This window comes from Hetaerina americana, unplaced genomic scaffold (assembly GCF_022747635.1).
Source record: "Hetaerina americana unplaced genomic scaffold, ioHetAmer1.1.p SCAF_10, whole genome shotgun sequence".
NCBI lineage: Eukaryota > Metazoa > Arthropoda > Insecta > Odonata > Calopterygidae > Hetaerina > Hetaerina americana.
Window position 1 is genome coordinate 75,986,014 of NW_027286070.1, and position 13,208 is coordinate 75,999,221.

At 42.5% G+C, this 13,208-nt stretch overlaps 1 protein-coding gene and 1 non-coding gene across 2 annotated transcripts in view; one reads left to right on the top strand and one right to left on the bottom strand.

The window, feature by feature from the left end:
- Positions 1 to 13,208, bottom strand: part of LOC139699363 (serine proteinase stubble-like) — a 74,841-nt gene that overhangs the window by 52,065 nt on the left and 9,568 nt on the right. The gene's annotated exons all lie outside the window — the stretch shown is intronic.
- Positions 11,569 to 11,644, top strand: TRNAA-GGC (transfer RNA alanine (anticodon GGC)). The gene has a single exon. It is a non-coding gene; the product is annotated as a tRNA-Ala (tRNA).

Below are 13,208 nucleotides of genomic sequence, written 5' to 3' on the forward strand. Positions count from 1 at the left end.
AACCTCAAAATAATTCTTAGGCAAAGTATGGGGATAAGTAGGACTTGAGAAAAGTCACGTGAGGGTGCGCCAGTTGATAACTGATTCAGGAGACCGCGCTATAAGTACATCTCCTTATTTGGCATCTGATAGATATGGCGAAGTCTTCCTTATTCTCTCCGCTGAATACATCAATTTTAAATGCATGTATTTATGAGTCCTGGGGCCAATAAATTTTCTCTTAACAACCGGAGAAAAAATGATTTACTCGCATTCCTCCAGTGTCCGATTGTTGCATTGCATCAATATACCTTCGGTAACGTCTGAATTGAAATTTAAAGAGTGGGGTGCCATCTTTGAATGCCCGCAGGCAACAGAACTTTGAACTATGAATTGTTCATCTCGGAGGATAATCGTACAAAATTATTAAAAATTCGTTATTACACTTAAGAGGTGAAGTTCTTTTCTCTCATTGTGCAACTTGTCGTTTTGCCAATTTCATTGCGCCTCGTGAGCTCCCTGTGAAACGTTGCTTATTACATGCATCTATGGAAATCTCTCTTTTAAGGAAATGTGTAAAAGTTGGGCGGATCACGTATGTGAGTTTCCGGGTGTCATTGTTGTTCTATTATATATTAATCGTGTATGGTAATCCTGGGGAGATAAATTGTGTAAACATATTTTTACATCGTGATTTGAATGAATTTTTCTTTAAATTTACGAAATGTATAGCTTTTTCATTAAAACGTCCCAATTCAGCGCAAAATTAAAAGGAGCCATGGACGAAAGTATTTTTCTGTTTGAATTTGAAAATACGGAGTGAATCGGAAAAGTGTAATCCAGGGCATGGTAACATAATATTCTCGGATGTTCATCAATATTACCACCGGTTTGTTTGACCCGCTGGTGTCACTAGCATTTGTGATAAATATAATGTGAGAGGAATATTTTCATAAATAATTTTTTTTCTTTCCACGCATTACCATTTGTATATTTTTAATACTTATTGTTTTCTGTTGAGTATGCGGGCTTCGCACAGATATGGCTATCCATGATACATTATTTTAAACATATGCACCAATTTAATTAAGAATGTCATGGAATGAAGCATGGAAGCATTGGTTCTCATCGATGCAATAACGAGGAAGATACATGTACGAGGGTCATCCGGAAAGTAGTACCCGTTCGTGCCGCATGAAGTGCTGACGACGCGAGTAGCCGCTGGACGAGGTCAGATAGCTTCAGTGGCTTGTCTGCCTTCTCTGAGCCAAGTTGCGTGACGCTAGCATTGCCTGTGTTGTTTCTGTGATTGTTTACAATGTTTAAAAAAATTGAGAACGCCGCCAGTTGTGAAGTGAGGGCAGTGATTAAATTCCTCAATGCAAGAAACGTTCGCCCATGTGATATTCATCGCCAATTAAAGGAGGTGTATGGAGACAATGTAATGGACGAGTCGTCTGTTCGGCGGTGGTGTCGCAACTTCAACATGGGGAGGGGGAACACACACGACGATGAGCGTTCGGAGAGACCGTCTGTCATTACAGACCAACTGGTGAGCTCAGTTGACGAATTCGTGAGGAACGATCGGCGCGTCACAATTGATGACATCTGTGAGCATTTTCCCAATGTTTCTCGAACAATTGTTCATGAAATTGTTAAACACCATCTGCATTATGCAAAAATTTGTGCAAGATGGGTCCCTCGCGTATCTCAATGAGCTGGCGGCGAAGGACTATGCAGCAGGAATACAGAAACTTGTCACACGTTATGACAAATGCCTTAATTTGCTTGGAGATTATGTTGAGAAGTAGTTTAAAGTATCCTCTTTCAAATAAAATTTTTTATGTTTGTTAATATTTACTTTTGTGTCTTTATTTCACGAACGGGTACTACTTTCCGGATGACCCTCGTATGCTCTGAGTGCTTATGTTGTTCTTAGCTCACTGAATCCTCCTTCGGGTTAGTTCTGAAACTTACGAGAAAATTAAGAACATTCCATGAACTCAAACCTTGCCCCGTTCTGTATTTCTGCTTATCTTATAGTAGAAAACCTATTGATTTATTTCTCAGCTCAAAATCTCCTCATTTCTCACCCCCCAATCTGCCTATGAGTCCTTGGACTGCTTCAGCAGTAGGCGAAGTTGGGTGCTGGACCACCCAAGACCACACCCACTCTGACCACTCCACTCTCATCCACACCGCCGGTCTGGGTATTACGACCTCTTCATGCCCACCTAAGGAAAAACATTAACGATTGAGAACAGTCTCTTGCGTCTTATTGCCCAGGCCCAGTCAGGATTTAAAAGAAAAAACTTAATAAATACCACCTCCCATCCCCTTCCCCGCCCCCTCGCTGCCCCCCCGTCCTTCGCATGATTTTGGCCTTCGTTGGCCCACCTGCCGACCGACGGCTGCCTACGTCAACCACCATTGGTTACATTTGATGGTTTACAATATTTATTCCGTTCAAAATAAGATGGAAAGGGTCATTCAGAAACCATACTTTGTGGACGTGATAGATTTAGCACCGGATGTGTCGAGGAAAAGAATATTATTGTGAATTGAGAAGAGATTAAGTGGTTGTTAGGAATTGCTAACCACTGGGCGCGAATGGAGAAGAGTGGGGCGGCTACTCTTGGGGACTCTCGACGGCAGAATAGATTTGCACCTGTAGGTAGTGAATCGCGGCAAGGAAGGGAGAAGGCTGAGAGGAAAAGGTGAAGCGAAACTTAGCTTAGTCTGGGTAAAAGGGGCCATGGAGTTTGCATTTTGATGTCCGATCTAATAGGACAGCATATTACGTTCGATTTGTTTGTTTTTCATTAAGCCCTGAGGCAGGAACTGAAAAATCTCCGTAAATTGCTGCCATATCTGCGGGATCTTAACCATACATTTGGCGTAAAAATATCAATCCAATCTAAAGTTCTAACATTCCCGTATACTTAGTGTTTTTAGCTAAGGAAACCACGAATACATGACGAATACGTTTCTGATTCGATGCAGTAACAACGATTTAAGTCCAGAGGATTTGGTTCTGGACCACAGCTGTTTTGAGTGAATCCTAGTCGAATGTTTCTCGAAGTTTCGTTTGAAGTACTTATTACGCCAATGTTGCGGGTGGATTCCAGAACAGGAACTACTTCCCTGGGCTCGGACGTTATAATTTCTATAATTAAATTTCCAACGGTCCTATTGACAGTTAGAAAGCAATGAGAGCATTTCTATTCTTTCCTTGACTGAGGGTTGTTTTCTAATTGAGAATCATTTTAAACAATGGCTGAGACACGTGGCAACATTCTTTGCGGAACGTGAATGGGCATTTTACACTATGTCGAATTTAAACCATACTAATCACGTACGAAATTGGCCAATTGATGTGGTTTTTTGACCAATTCGATATTTCAATCTCGGTTTCCTGAAGAAACGGCTGATTGTAGACTAAAACTTCGACCATAAATGAATATCCTCGTAAAATCGCACTTTTGCTGGTATTCATTGTAAGTACCTAAGGATTTGCCTCCAGTGTTCGACTACTTGGTGGATTCGACTTTGCACTACTTCCAGCGTAAGGCCATAGCTACTGGTGGAGCTGAATATCTCAAAAGTGTGCCATTAAACCCACGGAGGTATGAGGTGGCAAATGTTGGGCTCAAGTATAAGGGAGTCTAATGGGTTTACCTCCAACTTCCAACTTGCTACTAAGGCACCAACTGCGCTTTGCTTTATTCTTCCGGAGCGTGCCTCCGTAAACCTCGGGTGTCGCCGCCGGGAAGACTGGGGTCTTGCGTTGCGCACCCCTCCTCACACTCTGCGGGACGGGAATCGAGAGCTCTGGGAGAGGGGAGGGGTTATTCCTTGCGCCCTCGATCTTCATCGCCCTCTCCGTGGATTGGGGGATGAAGGGAGATGCACGTCGTCATCTGCGGCGACGACTCCCTAGTACGTGAGGTAGGTTCCATTCCATGCATTGCCCTCGCAGGCTTCGCTTCTTTTATTTTTTTCACGCGCGTGATCGAAGGGACGTCGATGGACGATTAGATCCCGTTAGGTAAGAAGAGGCGCGGGCGAAGGGCGACGGGTGGGGGACGAGGGGACGGGGCGACGAGTGCTTTCCCGAGTTCGTTTTTCCCAACTTTCTCTCCTCTTTCTTTTGTCTGCTTCCCGCATTTCTCAGAGTGGAGGTCCCCGCACGGTATCCTTTTAACTTTCATCCCCACACTTGCCATGTTTTCATTCCGATTGGCAAGTGCATACGATTTACTCGCCTGTTTTGTTGACAGTGAATCATTTTTTCAATATTGACCCGAGAAAGCTGTAGGCCGAGGGCACTAAAAATGTTTGAGTTATTTTATTCCATATCCATTGGCTTTGTATCATCTGAAGGAATAGCATTCCGCGTTTCCACATTTCTACATCTACATCAATACCCTACGAGCCACCAGAAAGGTGTGTGGCAGGGGATGCAGCACCAGGAGGAAAGGGTAAGGGATGAGGGGGTTAGGGTTTTTCAAATGGATGGGGAAAGGTAAGGGGAACCTGCAAAAGTCGCTACCTTGTAGGTTAATACTTATTATGTCGAGCCGGCTCCTGGGGGATTTAGATTACAAGAATTCCTGTCTCTTATTGTTCTTGGAAAAAATGACATTTTAAACCTGTCAGTCTTGCGGTCAATCTCTCCAACCTAATATTTGTGATCCCCCCACCAGTAATACGTTGGCGTTCGTGTTATGTTCTTGATGTCATCGGAAAAGGACCCATCTTTAAATATTTTTAATAAGTTTAATCTACATTGTATACGCCGCTGTGTAAGGGAATCCCAGCCTAAATTTTCTAGCAAAGTAGTTACGCTTCTGCGTTGGTCATAACAATTTATAACAAATCTAGCCCCCTTCCACTGAACTCGATCAAATTCCGAAATCCAATTTATCTCTTGAAGATCCCATATACTGGCAGCATTTCCTTTGCCAGCTAATTGTATGAAATTTACAGTTCATTTAATTTAAAATTACTGGGAATTTTCCTCCCAATTTAATTTTCCTCATTAAATATTAATGGGCCGTTGACAACACTCTGCTTCGTCTTTTCGAGCTTTGTTAACCTCGTATTAACTCAAGTTTTTTACTAAACGAGCTGGTCTCTGGAGCCCTTCCTTTGGGTTTTTTACAATTCTGACAATGCATCTTGATCGGCTATAATATCAGCCATTTTTTAAATCGTTTCCTTGGAGGGGTAGCTGGTCTAGGGGCCGTCTCAATGTAGTCTTTATAACCGCGAGGGCCGTAGTGTCCGCCTCTGTGACGCCGTCCTGGGACCAGCTGCTTAACTGGCGAAGAAAATTCCTATGGGGTCTTAAATGGAACTACAGGGTTCTCAGCTCCCTCTCTACGGACGCCATAAAACCATCCTGTGCACGTGGAGTTTGGGGTGGTTGGTATCTCATTGTGTGCGCCCCATCTGTCTTCCTGTGCTATCGTTTACCAAGTCAGCTCATCTTAATAAAAGTATTGAGGTCTTAAAAATGTGAGAAAAATTCACAAATCTTCCACGACTCTGTGAAAGAAAATGTCAGAGCTGACAATAAATTGTCAAGATGGGACGCTGTTTTCCCTTCCAGTGATGTTCATGGTCATCAGTAAGTGGTGAATACTAGCTTTCATGACTTAATATTTCTCATTTATTGCGGACCAACGAATGTAAATACGTCAATTTGAAAAGAGTGCATGTCAACCTTCGTCCAAAACGTCCATTCCTTCAGAGTCACAATTTGCAAACAAGGCATTTTAAGTGTGCCAGCGTCTAAGCAGTTTCCCCATTACGATGTATGTATTGGAGAAATATTTAGACGCCCTCCTTATTCTCAGTCTCCTCCGGAACAGCAGGCGATGCCCAGTGACGATGCTCTTTTGTTGTAGGGTAACTCCATTTCCCAATTAAATAGCAATGCCTGCATGGCAATAGCTCCAATGCGAACTTTTCGTTTAAATTTCGGAAGTCTTAGCTGCTCGAAACCTTCACCAATGCTGTAAATGGCAGTAATCGGCCCGAAGGTTGCTTCAATATGTAAGGATGGAGGTCACCGGGTACTCATCCCTTTAATGCTTTTTCATAATATACCTTAATTCATTATTTCCACAGTTCTCTGCCTTATCAACTTTATTTTTGCATATCATGGAGCGCTAATCGACGACAATTTTAATGATTAGCTTTGCAATCCGGAATCGCTCCATCACCTTCTATAAACATTAGATTGCACAATGCCCAATACTCCGTGCTGTCTTACTGTTGTTGCTGTTCCATATGGTTGATGCGATTAACCTTTTCATCTCATCTTTTTTTATTTTACATGTCTCAAAAATGCATCTGAGGTGTTAAATCCGAGAGGGGCCACCGAGGTCGGTGGGCATTAGTATTGGGCAACTGATCGTGGGAATAGTTTACTACAATGAACAAGTGAGCGGCGAATGTATGTGATCTAATTAAATAATACAGCTTAATTGCCAATTGCTGATAATGTTTTATTCCAATGATATTCAATTTCTTTACACTTTATTCTTCTTCAGACTGACTGGAAGAAAGGACAGCGTATCGAAAAATTTGAAGCAATTTATCCCCTACTATTTCTCTACGCCGACGGATGATGTTTCAAAATTGTAAATTTCTAATCGGCATTAACTTTGAGCCATATAAATTGCGTGACGCGTATTACGTGAAGACAACAACCCTCTAAAATAAAATACCGACGATGATGTACGTTCCTGGCTGAAATGCGTCCTTGGCTGTAGGAATTAGATCGCACTTAAAAAATGACACAGTTTCAGGCGTAACGTGGTGGAAATCCTTCATGATGAAAGGAGACCCTTTGCTTGTCCGCAAAAAATCCTATGTGCAAAAACAAAGTGGCTTATTTCATCAGAATCAGACCGCGTCAAAACTAATGCATGAGCTGCGAATAGGAAAGTGCGTATAAAATTAGAGCCATGTGAATAGCTAAACATTTTGCATCGCGGGAGCAACGGCAGTCCCGTCCTAATCTCTGCTCGCCATCCCTTCCTTTCTAAAACACATTCATCGACATCCACCCCCTTGCCATTCTTCGCCTCCCTCCCTCCTCCGTCTTTCCCCTTTCAAGGTCATTGCCTCCCCCGTGCGTGCGTCTCTCCTCCCATCCCAGCATCTCTCCCCGTCTCCAGTTAGAACTCGCTCCATGGTTTAACGCGACGAGATTCCAATGAACGAGAAAAAATCCAAAAGCCGTATTGCAGTGGGATTTGCGCAAATAAAAGGCGGTCGATGTCTCTCCGTTTTGCGCCACTAAACCAGGCGTTTGAGGTCACTCCCGGGATGTTTGTTTGCAAACACTTTATTTATTGCGGGCACAACGATGCACCGAGGGAATTCTTTTAGAAAGCATCGCCCTCCTTCACCTCCCCTCGCTCAACTCATTAGGGAAATTGTTTTTTTTTCGCAGAGAATGTCGATTACTTTATTAATGGCGTTCAGGGAGGAAAATATCTTCAATTGCGTTTCCTTTTGAGAGATCGTTGGAATAATATCTTTGGTAGCCTTGATCGATTAATGACAACATGGCTTGCCGTACTGTGGAGTGAGGAAAGAGATTTGAACTTGAAAGTTCAAAACGCGCTCTTGAGTTTATTGCCTCTACGACCACAAACTGATGGAGTTACGAAATTGGAAATCGTGGAAAAAAAGGACCGAGGTCTTCGTGATTGGAGGTGAAAAACGGGCATGACGGAATCTTTCGGAAACCAATTGGCTAAATTACTTAATCACCTAACCTTCAAACTCGACCGCCTTTCACATGTTTTCGTGTATTTTACCGTTATCGAGGACGCAAATAAGTAGCTGGAAGACCAGAGATTCAAGTTCAGCCATCGGCTTAACTTGGTGGTAGAGCCTTGAACCGGGAAAAGTACATATTTTCTATCTTCTTCAGCTAAGCATTCCTTGGAAGGTGCACAAAGGGCGTTGCCCTAGGCATCCTTCAACCGTAGAATCTTATTCAATGACAATAGATATTATTCCTCATCCTCTCATGGACTAAAACCTAGACGTGGCGGAAGGGTTTGGCCGTTCCGATGACCCCTAGAGATGTGCTGGTGGGAGTAATAATTATTGCTCCTGGTAGGGTCAACTAGTCGCTCAGATGCGAGTGGAGAACGGGGAGTCCGGATGGGCAGTGTTAGGAAGAGGTGTAAGGTAGGGTAGCCCATTATCACCGTTGCTGTTCAATCTATATGTAGAGGAAATGATAAAAGAGGCATGGGAAGAACTGGAGGTAGGAATGAAAGTGGGCGGGGAATTCGTAAAATCAGTTAGGTTTGCTGATGACCAAGCTTCAGTTTGTCAGTCAGCCAAGGGGCTGCAAGCATTGCTGAGTGAATTGGAAATTCAGTGCTACAGGTATGGGATGAGAATCAATATTAATAAAACAAAGGTGCTACGATTTTCTAGAAAGAAAAAGGACAAGCTTAACATTAAAATAGGAGGGCAAAAACTAGATCAGGTTGAACAGTTTACGTATCTCAGAAGTGTTTTGGACCAAAACGGTCAAAGTAGTAGGGACATAAGGAGAAGAATTGCGCTAGGCAAAGAGGCTTTCACAAGGAGGAGGAGTTGATGACAGGGACGTTGAGTAAATATATTAAGAAAAGACTCGTAAAAACTTTGATATGGAGCGTGGCTATGTACGGCGCGGAAACGTGGTCACTGAAACAGGAGGATAAACGTATACTGGAGGCTTTTGAAATGTGGGTTTGGAGAAGAATGGAGAAGGTGAAATGAACAGAGAAGAAAACAAACGAGGAAGTACTTCGTATGGTGAGCGAAGAGAGGGGTTTGTTGGGAGAAATCCTATTGAGGCAGGTAAAATGGATGAGGGGCGTATTGATCGGTAGTGGTTTGTTGAGGACAGTAATAGAGGGGAGAATGTTAGGTGAACGAGGAAATGGAAGGAACAGGATAGGGATGTTGGACGGGATGAAGGGAAGAAGAAAGTACTCAGAGATGAAGAGGGACCTGATGTGGAGTAGGATGCTGGGTTGTGTTTTGTTTTGTTACGAATCACAAATTATTGGTTTGGTAGTTGTGTCCATCTAAAAACCTACCTTAACCGGTTGAATACCTTATAATAATAATAATATTTTTCTTCAAATTTTCGTTTTTTTAGCAGCTAATAGGTTTTATAGGTGGCAAGCAAGGCAAGCGGATTCAAATGCCAATCCTAAGGTCTCGGGCTCAAATCAGGCAAAGAGCATATGCGACTATGGTAACTAGCAGTTGCTGGCTCAAATCCCGCCTCCGCAAAAGATCTGTTTTTGCTCCGAAGCAAATTTTGTTATGTGGGCTTTACCACGAGATCTGTCGTAAGCCATCCAATTAACTTAGAAGTTCACATCCCACTCCTTTTTCAAGCTAAAACTGCAATAATTTCTGCAATCTTTCGGGAGCGGAGTATGGACTAATCGCCATCGTAGTTGTGTTTAGGTTCTCCATGTACAATCATACTTTAAGTAAAAATACTAACTAACTTTGGTGGACATGCATAATTAGTATTTCAGGTGAGACTATTATATTTTGCTATGGTCTTCCGGAGACCCTTTTATGACCGTGGAAGACCGAATATCATCCGGTTGATCCACAGAGTACTCCGCAATATAGTGCTGCAGGGGGGTGCCGGGCGTTAGGGTGCCAGCCCATGCATTCAGAATTATTACTTCGTACACATACTTGAATACGGGTGAGCAACTATATACTCATATACAACTCTCGTTAGCATGCATGCCTGCATACACTAATTACTTGACCAATTCATCGAATCCTGGTATCCAAGTCAATTTAATATTTTTATCGGACTGAACTGGTGGGTGATTTGATTGATCGTTCGTTGCGTTTTACACATATTTAGGTGCTTATCAAAGAGCGCACTTTCCTCCCTCAAGATTGTTTGTAAGAAGGGGATTGATTCTCCATCTCTTTCCAACGACGGGGAGAGAGGCGTCCAATTCAACACAGACGACTCCTCCTCCTCCCCCCCCGTATCTGTTCCCCTCATTCCTGGGGCTGCCGCAGGAATAACTAATCGAGTGGAAACAAAAAAGAGGCGTTGCGGCGTGTGTCGCTCTTTCTCGAATGGGGGGCGCTGTTAGCCTCCATCGGGAATTCAAGGCGAGGGCTTGGGAGAGACTGTCGCCGCTATCGATGCGTCTGCCGCGCGGGAGATTGAGGGAGAATCCGTCACGGATATCACGCGGCGGCCTCACTCCACGGCGTTATGGCACGTTTTCACGTATGCGCGCGGTGCGGTCCGAAGGCCGTTCCACCAATCAGGGGAGAGGATTTATTCGGTTCTCCGGACGGAGGGACTGGAGCTGAAAATGGTTTATCTTCGCCACGTGTCGAAAGAAAATCGGTCGCAAAGCCTGGAGGGAAGAGAGTCATTCGAATCCAGTGCACTGGAGAATGCCTTTGGGCGTTAAAACTATTCGTAGTGGCCAATAATGACCAATAATAATAGAAAGGCGGCGTGGAAATATTTATTGAAAATGTCAGAGTTTTTCCCTTACGCAGAAGAATATCTTTTAAATTGGTTTTTGCTTTTTAGTTTTCACAGTGAGTACGAGTAAGTACCTTTTTTCTTGTATTACTCGTGTGGATCTATCTTTTAAATCATACAACAATATATCCATCGCCATGGTTTCATCTAATTGCTTCCCTCGACGGTGAGTACCAGCTGTCATCTATTTGATTTTATGCCGCTTGATTCATTGACGATCTTCAATTAGCCATATTGATTGTAAATTGAAATTAGTTATATATATATATATATATATATGTAGTTTGTAGAATGTAGTTTAGCCTTCGAAGTCTCCCTGACAATTGCATTGCGCATCGATACGGAAAAATCCATCATGAGCTAAAATAACTGTATTAAAATTTACAGAGAAACAGAATCTAAAAGAAACTATTGAAATAAATCTATAGCTTTTGGCACTATAACACTCTAGAACATTCAGCTCATTACTATGATGGGCACCCAGCATGTAGTTCTCGCGAATTCACGCTCTTGGCTGAGTCAACTGCAGCCCATGACTGCACATCTGAATTACACTCTCATTTCCCCTCCATCCCTCCCCTCCTTTCCCGGAAATACAAATCGGTAAATAAATATTAGTCTAGGACTGTATTTCCTATTTTATTGTTTTCTTTCTTCACTGTTATTTAATTTTAGTATGTTTAGTTGCATTTTAATTTAATAATGCATGTATATATGTGTGTGTGTATATATATATATATATATATATATATATATATATATATATATATATATATAAGGCGGAAAGCTTAAACAATTTACAATGTGAGTGTCCTTTTAAGTGTTAGTATTTTATTTGTGTTCTATTGTGCCGTCCATATATATATATATATATATATATATTTATTTATTTATTTATTAGGTAATCTACCGGTTAAGGTGGGTTTTTGGATGGACACACCTACTAAATAAAACATTTTGTGACTCCTAACAAAACAAATATATATATATCCACGGATCTCAGGGTAAAATACGTTTCCTCGATAGCTCAAGTGGTTAAGAGCATCCGCCCGGCAAGTGGAAAGATCCGGTGTTCGATTCCCGGTCGAGGAAATATTTTTACTCTTGTGATCCGTTCGATTCCGCCTTCCCCACCTCTATTGTGTTCGTCCTTTATGTGTGTTCCTATCCCTTTTCCTTACATCTGTTTCTGTATATATGAGTATATATATATTTATATACACACACACACACACACACACACATATATATATATATATATATATTTAAATGTGCATATCTGTGCGTAATGTATGCCTGTCTGTCTGTATGTATTTAAGTTTATGCACGCGTGTATTTGTTTTGTGTACGCAGATACTTATACATTTTATCGCTATTTTAATATGTATGTGATGATGGGTTAAATGAAAGAAGCAACTATTTGGTCTCGATTTCGCCCAAGTAAAGACCTCTATCTACTATTAGCTCTTATCGTAAAGGCAGCAAACTGGAGCTATGACAGTGCCCAAGCCAGAGGAAGTTAGAAGTCCCAGATAAATGTTTAAAAGCAACTTCCAGAAGAATTCGATTTAGTTTTAATTTCGGGGGGGACTAAAAATTAATTTAAATTGCAAAATTTAATTATGATAATAACTGATTAACTGGTGTAAAACAAGCAGTATGCTAATCCTTCACCCCCGAATGAATCGTCCCTGGACTGGAATATTCATTCGGGGGATGCATTCGTGCCTATCTTCTGGGGATTCTGCGATACCTATTCTTTATCTGGCATTGGTATATTTAATACATAAACAGGATACTGTTTAACGTCGAGACATTGTAAAAAAGCAGAAAATGGGTCTCACAGATTTTTCGAGTATCACGGGGGTTGTTGCACTTGAACGTCTTTTATTTGTAATGCTAGTCCGGAGAAAATAAAAATAAATGTAAAATAACCTGAAAAAGAGTCAAACCTTGGGTATGTAATGCGCATCCTCTCGTGATGAAGCCCTTGAGTTTTGGCCAAATACCGGTGTTTGCGATGTGCCTTGACACCTTTAAGCTGGGCATAAAATAAAAAATTCAACTTCACCACCCTTCGACCGATCCCTGGCTACGAATTCGTCCCCGAATCGAAAAACACACCCTGCTTCATCTCCTCGCTAATCCACCCGCGAAGACCCTGATTTCGCCCGTTGACAACCTCTCTCCCTCCCCGAGGGATTGATTGGTCGCCGCGCCGGCGCGCCCGGTGTCGGTGACTCTCCATTCCTCCCTTTAAGGAGGCCACTCGCGCGATCCATCACGCCTCCCCGGTGTCCTTCGCCTCGGAAGAGCATCGCCTCCCCGCCCGCCCGCCCGCCCTCCTCCCCATTTTACACACGTCCCACTCCTCGGCATACATTATATGCCTCGCGTGCTGTCCGTCCACGGGTCTCTTTTTATCATTTATTTTTTATCTGTCTAACGATCCGCCGTGCCCTCCAGCAAACGCGTCATCCATCGCTCTACGTGACGCCCGAAAAAGCGAGGCTTTTTTCTGAAGGAGCTTCCTGGCTTCGCTCTTCGACTCGATCGCGGTGAGGAAAGATTCGGAATTTACGGTGCCCGGTAAAGTTTTAAAATAAATGGAAATTCTTAGAAACAGTGTGATAGCGTATAAATATTTATCGTGTAT